Source organism: Papio anubis, chromosome 5 (assembly GCF_008728515.1).
Source record: "Papio anubis isolate 15944 chromosome 5, Panubis1.0, whole genome shotgun sequence".
Taxonomy (NCBI): Eukaryota; Metazoa; Chordata; class Mammalia; order Primates; family Cercopithecidae; genus Papio; species Papio anubis.
This window is the reverse complement of record NC_044980.1, coordinates 46,465,731-46,471,746: the sequence shown is the minus strand read 5'-3', so window position 1 is coordinate 46,471,746 and position 6,016 is coordinate 46,465,731. Positions and strand designations below refer to the sequence as shown.

Sequence of the window (6,016 nt, the reverse complement as noted above, 5' to 3'; positions counted from 1 at the left end):
ATGATATAGATGTGAGATATATTAGAAATCCATATACAATAAAAAGTGAAATAAATTAGCCAACTCCATGTACATTTCCAGTTAAATATTTATACTGATACATATTAACCTTTTTCTTTAGATAGGGTTAGACAGTAGTAATACATATATGTACATGACATGATGATTCTGGCACAAAGGTCAGATATTTTCAAGTTTTAAAAATGGTATGGAATATGTTTCAACAACACTCCACATAAATATAAACCCCTGATTTAATTTAATGATTTTCATCATGCCAGAAGCACAGTTGGTTTTAATTTTTTAAAACAGATACTGGTATCATAGGCATTTCTCATACACAGTATCTTAGTATGGACAAAAATATTTAAGATTGATTTTTGCCATGATGTTTTAAACTTTCATTATTTTAAATACAAAATGACAGCCACACATATTTGTTTTTTCATTAAAACACAGTCTTCAAAAAGTTACTAATGATTGCTCTTTAGGGTTCCTAGCCATACGCCCTCTCTTAGTTTTTCACATAATATAAATTATATTTTTATGCAGGATTGTATTAAGATCCAGTAGTTCTTTAACAATGTTAGCAAATAACTATATAAACCCCAAATGGAGCAAGGTCAACATTTTCCATAGTGTACTTTCATCTCACTAAAGTTAAAGCTGTTTCTTTTGGGTATTTTTTCACTTCTATGTGAAGTAGATTGTTACGGTTTCATTCATGGTTTTATTATGTGACTTTTTAAAATAAAAAAAAAAATCGTTTTAATTTTTTCCACAGTTCACATCTCTCAGAAGAAATCTTTCTTTTTCTTGTAAATTATATAGTCCGGGGATGTTTTGAATAAACAAATGTTCTTTAGTAGATTAAATCTCTCACTGGTAATAAATAAGCATCTGCTTCCTTAGCTATATTACCAGTATATCCTGGAACCAAAGTAAGATGGTTTTCCTGCTCCCACAATCCATTTAACTGTTGTTTTAAAACCTGAATATTTCCATTATTTATAATTTCTCTTTTGGACAATAGTTCTGACCACCACCTTTTAATGACTGCTTGAAGCCAGTTTAAACCAAATGTTAGGTATTTTTCAAATTTGCTTTTACATAGTGAATTTACTAGAGGCAACGAGACTACCCAACCTTCAAGTAAGATATATTGTTTTTCTCCCTATAAACTACCGGTGAGCACAGGAAGGCAATCTACCACAATGCCAAGATCTTCTATTCTCACCAAACAAGATGCAAATTCACATATACTTCTTTCTCCAGAAAGTTAAAGCTACATTCAATTTCAAATTCCTGCTGAGCAAAACTTGGGCCATTTGTTTCATGATCCTGAGAAACTTGAGAAAAATACTGACTGTATTGTGATGATGGGCTTTATGTCTGTGAAAAATCGGAATCACTGGGGTTAAGCAAATATATTTGACTACTCTGGTATAATTTTTCAGGCAGGTGGTTTGCACAAACCAGTTCATTTTCTCTATTTGCCATGTCACAGCTCCACTTCTAGGGGACTGTGTTTTTTTGTTTGTTTTGTTTGTTTTTCCTGTAACAGAGGTTTAGAAAGGGATAATGAACTAACTTTCTATGAAAGATTACCTTACATAGTTTTTGGGTTTTGTTTTTTTTTTTGTTTTTTTTTGTTTTTTTTTTTTTTTTTTTTTTTTTGAGATAGAGTCTCGCTCTGTCGCCCAGACTGGAGTACAATGGTGCGATCTTGGCTCACTGCAAGCTCTGCCTCCTGGGTTCATGCCATTCTCCTGCCTCAGCCTCCCTGGCTGACTACAGGTGCCAACCACCACGCCCGGCTATTTTTTTGTATTTTTAGTAGAGACGGGGTTTCACCATGTTAGCCTGGATGGTCTCAATCTTCTACCTCGTGAACCACTCACCTTGGTCTCCCAAAGTGCTGGGATTACAGGCGTGAGCCACTGTGCCTGGCTAGATTACCTTACATAGTTTTATCTGGACTTTTCACAGCTTGTCCAACTCTTCTATTTATATAAACTGCCAACTGTTGCGATTTCTTAACTTCCTTCTTGTTCTTATTAATGAAATTAGAAATGCTTTTCCTAGGTCCATCAACGAAATGATCCTGAATATTATTTCAAAAGTTCTGCTTTTTAACATTGTGGGTTTCAGATGCCATCATCTCTTAAATACTGGTGTTTCTTGGTACCATGATTTCTTAGCCCAGCCCTGGCACTGACCAACCAGGCCAGGCAGCCTACAGTCCCCCTTGGCTGCAGGCCAGGCCTTCCTCGGGGCCATTTCTACCTTAAGTGTTTCTTAAATCACATCTCTAAAAATTCAGTCTTATTCACTGCAATTCTAGATTGAAAAATTGAGATTTAAAAATCTTTTAGATCTAGAATCCCTTATTCAATATATTGAGTATATCTCCAACAGCATCCAAAATTTGGAAAATGTGATATATATACCCTACAAAATTTCTATCAAGATTCATAAATATTTGTTAAGCATCTATTGTGTTTATTTGAATACAATTAAATAAGACCTATTTTCTGCCTTGAAAGACTTTATAAAACTATAAATTCCATGACAGAAGGAAAACAGCTGGCCAATTTCCCACTGGGACACTCAGCATCAGCACTGTGCCTGGCACAGTTCAAGTCCATGATGCCTTGGGAATTAATGAGTGGATGTTGGAGAGGAGGCAGGAATATGAACAACTAATATGATGTGTTGTAACAAATGCCAATCCAATTTCTAACAAAGTTGGGTAAGGGTACGATTACCAAATCTATACCTTGCCGCTAGAACTTTTCCACTACATTTACTTTACTCTAATCAGACACTTCCATCAAGTTACATTTAATCCAGCTATCCTACGAAGGGTATCAAGCACCCTGGTGAATTCAAGATCCACTGCGTCCAAAATACTATGCTCAAAACAGGCTCTTGATATCCAAGTATATACTACCTATTAAAAATAAAAACTTGATATATTAAACATCACCTGAAGGCCTCCTCTTATAGCTTAGCCAGTGAAGATTTTGTAGGACTGTTACAAGAAAAACTTAAGCTGAATTAAATTTAAAGGAGTTTAATTGAACAATGAACAATTCGCGAAGCAGGCAGTCCCCAGAATCACAGCAGATTCAGAGAGACTCCAGGGGTGCCTCACGCTCAGAATAAATTTATAGACAAAAAAAGTAAAGTGACATACAGAAATTGGAAGTGAGGTACAAAAACAGTAAGATTGGTTACAGGTTGACGTTTGCGTTATTTGAACATGGTTTGAACACTCAGCAGTGCAGGAATGGTTGAAGTATGACTGCTGGGATTGACCAAGACTCAGGTGTTGTTACAGGCACAAACCAAACTCCTAAGTTTGGTTTCTAGTCTTGTCTACTGATTAAGTTAGGTTGTAGTTCATCCACAAGGACTCAAATACAGAATTGTGGAGCCCTTCTTAAGCTATATTTAGTTCACTTTAACAATTGCCCCCTTTTGGTCATTTTCTCAATTTTGAGAGATTGACCAAACCTTTAGTCATTGATGTCACTATCACCATTGCAAGCATACTTATTTGGTCTTGAAAACTACTGAGAAACAGTAGAACAGTGAATTTTTCAAAGGCAAGAACAAGGACTTGAGGGTATCCCTTATACTGGAACATCTTCTTTACAGGAGCAAAACAAAACCTCGTCTGTTCTAGGATCTATGTGTTTCCTTAATGTCTTAGTTTGATTATGTCACATTTAGCATGAGTGACTCCATTTGGGTTTGATTTGGTCTGTTGGGGCCTAGCGCATGAGCTTAGTCCAAAACAATGGCCTCCCATAATTTTGTTTAAGAAAGTTCCCCATTTCAGCCAGGTTTTCACTTAGGTGACAGTGTGACTGAAACTTAGGGCCTTAGCACCACTCTCAGTTACCGTCATTTTAGGTTTCCAGTCTCAGCATGTCATTCATAGGTTACAGCGTACTCATTGTTGCACATTTCTTTCAGCTCTGCATGGTATCTGAAGAGATACCATTTGACATTCTAGAGATGGCTGCATGCAAATATTTAAAATCTTTGAGAGAATACAGGACATCAGGGAGACTATTATGACTATTGGGAGGATAATACCAAAAGTTTGGAGTATGTTCCTTACTCAGAGTCCCCATAAACCAAACCACCTAATACTGAATAGATCAAAGAATGAGCTAAAGAGTCTACTTGCTTAACTAAGTGGTCTTTTCATTAATTCCCTGCAACTGAATCTCTACAATACCTGATGTCTTCTCCATAGGCCATAAGTGCCAGCAGCTGCACAGATACTTCTCTGTTTAGCCAATTCTATTATTTAGTATAACTTTCCCAAGAGAATTTAAAGTCTATCGTGTAAGTATAGTCTTCACAGCAGAGTCTATTATGAGGCATACATTTCTATTTGTTGCCTCTTTTATTCCAAACCATGGAAAAAGGACCTAACAAATGATGCCCTTCTAGAAGAGTAAAGGCCCCCTGGCAATGTTCTCTTTAACTGATGATGTGGGTTAAGAGGAGGGAACCAGTGTTCTGTTTCTGAGTGATTGTGAGGCAACATATATACCATTAAAGTTTCTCACATACACTGGGCCTTCACCTCTATCAAAGTATAAGGTTATCCATGTATAAGGTCAGCTGCAAAATCCTTCACAAATGAAAGTATACTCCATAAGTGCACATAACAGACCCCCTTTTCACTTCTATTGTTCATAAAGGCACAAGCAAGGAAAAAATATTCAAAGATAAGAGTCTCATGATAGTAGAAGTCTTGATCTGTGATCTTGTGAAAAGCTGTTCGCATAAAGGATGCCATTTTCTTCTGGAGAAAAATTTCCCTGGTTAGCTTTACCTTAAGTAAAGCTTAACAATGGGTATACCTTTCCAAGAGTTTGGAGGGACCCTGTTCTCAGTTGTGAGATTATAAACCCAAGTTCAAAGTCCCAAAGTTTTTGCCGTAGTATGGATAGCAAGGAAAGTCTTTTTCTGATGTTCTCAGAAGATCCAGTCTTCAGGTTCTAAATTGCGAAGGGGTTGACTATCCCCAGTCAGTGAACCATGAAAAGCTTTATTTACTCGATGAAAATACACTGCAACACAATAATTTAGTGCCACAACATCAGCTCTCTTGCATGGGAAAGCTTTTGTATAACCAAAAAAAAAAAAATGTATTGAAAATGACAGTTGAATGAAATCCCTCTATAAATGTTTAAATGGCCCATCAGGTAGCCAGATGTCCCTGAAGTTTTATTGTCTTCCCAGGAATATGGGTTTGACAAACTAAACACTGATCATAAACTATTTTAGCAATTTAGAAGTCACCACACCAATATATATTTAATTTGGATAATTTTATCTTTTCCATGATGAGTCATGGAAGGCAGAACCTTTAATAACAAAAGCTTTAAGGACTCAGGAAGGACAAGGCAGCCGTCCTGGTTCTCCATGAATCCATACTTAACACTGGACTTATGTCCTCTTGAATACCAGTTGTTTCTCCAATTTAGGTACATAGCACTGATAACTGATGGGTTATTATAGGTAATTTGAGTTAGACCATGGAATTTATTCAAATTGTATGTCTGAACAACTTCAGTATCAGCTAATTTAGGATGACAATCTGGCAAAGTATTTTCTTGGTATTTAATAAATTTTTGTTCTTTTTGGATTAGCAGTTTTTATTATTATTATTATTATATTTTAAGTTCTAGGGTACATGTGCATAACGTGCAGGTTTGTTACATATGTATACTTGTGCCATGTTGGTGTGCTGCACCCATCAACTCATCAGCACCCATCAACTCGTCATTTACATCAGTTATAACTCCCAATGCAATTCCTCCCTCCTCCCCCTCCCCATGATAGGCCCCGGTGTATGATGTTCCCCTTCACATGTCCAAGTGATCTCATTGTTCAGTTCCCACCTACGAGTGAGAACATGCACTGTTTGGTTTTCTGTTCTTGCGATAGTTTGCTGAGAATGATGGTTTCCAGCTGCATCCATGTCCCT

General features: G+C 36.6%; 1 pseudogene; it reads right to left on the bottom strand.

Moving 5' to 3' along the window:
• Positions 1-212: 212 nt before the first annotated feature.
• Positions 213-5,655, bottom strand: LOC101013076 (annotated as a pseudogene).
• Positions 5,656-6,016: the final 361 nt, after the last annotated feature.